The sequence below is a fragment of the Otolemur garnettii genome, unplaced genomic scaffold (genome assembly GCF_000181295.1).
Source record: "Otolemur garnettii isolate 467f Iridium unplaced genomic scaffold, OtoGar3 scaffold00003, whole genome shotgun sequence".
Lineage (NCBI taxonomy): Eukaryota > Metazoa > Chordata > Mammalia > Primates > Galagidae > Otolemur > Otolemur garnettii.
In genome coordinates, this window is record NW_003852398.1 from 21645212 (window position 1) to 21648096 (window position 2885).

A 2885-nucleotide genomic window follows, 5' to 3' on the forward strand; every position below is an offset into this window, starting at 1 on the left:
GAATCTAAACTTCCATGAAATATGCTAATTTTTTTGCTCCTGAGAATAATCCTGGCAGGGAAGCATTGCCAAGATTATAATCCCCATTTTGCAGCTGAGAAAACTAAGGCTCAGAGAGGTAGGCAATTTGCCTGAGGTCACAGAATTAGTCAGTGGAAAACCAGAAGTGCAAGCCTGTCTCCTGGTTTCCAGCACTAGCTGTTGTCACCATATATTCCTGGCCTCCAGGCCCTGGGCTCATACCAATTTCCATCACCTTCCTACTCACACTCTAGCAGAGGCCTAAGGAAAACCTCAGGTCCCCCACTCAGGATTTCCTAGCTTTGGCCTGAGGTGGGGTGAACCAGTATGGTGACTCTTGGAAGCAGTCCAGCCCCATGTAGGAAGTTTTGAAACTCATGGATCCTACTTTCAAAAAAGCACCCTGTGTACAACGGTGGCAATGCAGAGACCAAAGCTGGGCTTGGGGCATGAAGGCGGGATTTTGCCTAGTGTCCTCATACACTTTGTGCAAGCTAGATCTAGGAGTTTCCCACCTGGGGTCCCCACTCTCTGAAAATTACTCACAGGCACATTATATCTCATATTTCAAAAGGTCAAATGAAAATCAAATATTGACTCTAGATAGGATCTCACGGATAGACTAAGACACCACATTTCTTTGCTTTTGGCTAAACTTGCATAAGCTCAGTGGTTTTTTCCTGCTGACCAGAAAACACTGATTGGCTATTACAGGGCCACAATTAACGTAGAAGGGGAAAACCAATTAACGAATTATGATGTAACAGGTGTAGCTTCATAGACAAAAAACTTTCAAAACAAAGGATGTGATGGGGGAAACAATAAAAGGGGAAAACCGATGTGAAAATTTGAGCTCCTCATTTTCCTAGATGGGGGATGTGAGGCTCAGAGAGCTGGAGTGACTTACTCAAGGTCACATAACAGGGCTGGAACCAGCACCCAAGGTTTCTGCCCCCTTGGGAGTGAGAGGCATCTTCCCACCATACCCTGTCGGAGAAGCCTAGAGTGTCTAATTCACCACAGTTGCTGCAGAGGATCAGGACAGGGAAATGGCTTCCCCCTGTCACCTGTGGGCTCCTTCTTAGGGGCAGCTGTCTTTCCTCACTGGGAGTCTGCCAGGGCAGCTAGGTGTGGGAGACTCTTGGAAAGTTAGCTCTGAGCAAAGCAAAGGAGGTCTTCCCAAAGGAAGCACCCTGTCCAGGACAGGGGGCGAGCAGGCCTTGGGGGTCACAATGTGGCCATGGAAGGCTTAGTTTGTGTGGCTGCCTCCTAGCACTGGCCCTGGAGCTCTCCAGGTTGCCAGGCTGGTTTTCCTGCCAGATTCTAGGTGACTTAAAGAGCGTAACTGTACCTCATTGGCTGAACAAGACTGCCCCCATCTCTGTACCTGAGCAGGTGAGCACAGCTAGTCTAGGGGCAGATCAGGGACTCAAGTGAGTAAACAGACCTTGGCAACCAGCTGACTCTGTCCTCCACAGCCCTGGTCCTGGGCTTCTTTCCTTACCTACCCCGGGAAACAACAAACAACCTGGGATAAAGAAAGCGCAAAATACTATGCAAAGTGCTTAGTGCTGTTAAGTTTGCATAAAAGCACAGTAACCTGAGGCCAGAGTTATTAGTATTCTCTTTCAGATGGAAATACTGAGTCCTTGGAGGAGTGATGGTACTTGTCCAGTTCACAGAGCTCTTGGAAGGGAAGGTGATAGAGTAGGATGGTGTGAAGAACCAAACCCGAGTCTCCTGCTTTTGACTTCCCACACAACTGGATTACACCCTCATCCAATATGTGAGGCCTTTGACAGATCACTCACTGCCTCAGTTTCCACATCTATAAAATGGTACAGTCATCATGCTTGGGAGTGTACGCTCAGTCTATTGAGTGTATATCCTTGGACTTAAAGCTGAAGGAACTTTGGTGATTATATAGCTGATCCATTCATGTAATAGGCATTCACTCATTCAACAGCAACCATTATGTGCCAGGCCCTGTTTTAGTTCCAAGGGATACATCAGTGAACAAGAACATCAAGGACCCTTTCCTTATTAAATTTACATTCAAGGGACAGAGGGAATATAGATATGAACAAGCAGGGGGGATGCAGTGGCTCACACCTGTAATCCTAAAACTCTGGGAGGCCAAGGCAGGTGGATTGCTTGAGCTCAGGAGTCTAAGACCAGCCTGAGCAAGAGTGAGACCCCCATCTTTGCTAAAAATAGAAAAAATTAGCTGGGCATGGTGGTGGTAGACACCTGTAGTCCCAGCTACTCAGGAGGCTAAGGCCAGAAGATTGCTCCAACCCAAGGAGTTTGAAGTTGCTGTGAGCTACGATGCCACAACACTCTACCTAGCACAACAGAGTGAGACTCTGCTTAAAAAAAAAAAAAAAACAAGTAAATTGATTAATAGGTAAAAGTACCAGAAAGAAATGAAATAGGTTGATATGATAAAGTAATGAGGGAAGAATATTTTCAATTATGTGATGAGAAAAGTGATAGCAAAGCTGAGACTTGAATGATGACAAGGGACCAGTTATTAGAAGAGCTGGAACATGGCTCGGCACCTGTAGCTTAGCAGCTAGAGCACCAGCACATATACCGGAGCTGACGGGTTTGAATCCAGCATATGCCTGTCAAACAATAATAACAACTACAACAACAACAACAAATAGCCGGGAGTTGTGGCAGGTGCCTATAGTCCCAGCTACTTGGGAGACTGAGGCAAGAGAATCACTTAAGCACAAGAGTTTGGAGTTGCTATGAGCTGTGATGCCATGGCACTCTACCCAGGGCAATATAGAAATGGAGACCCTTTCTCAAACAACAAAATAAAATCAGCACTAAAGAGAATAACCAAAATAACCTTG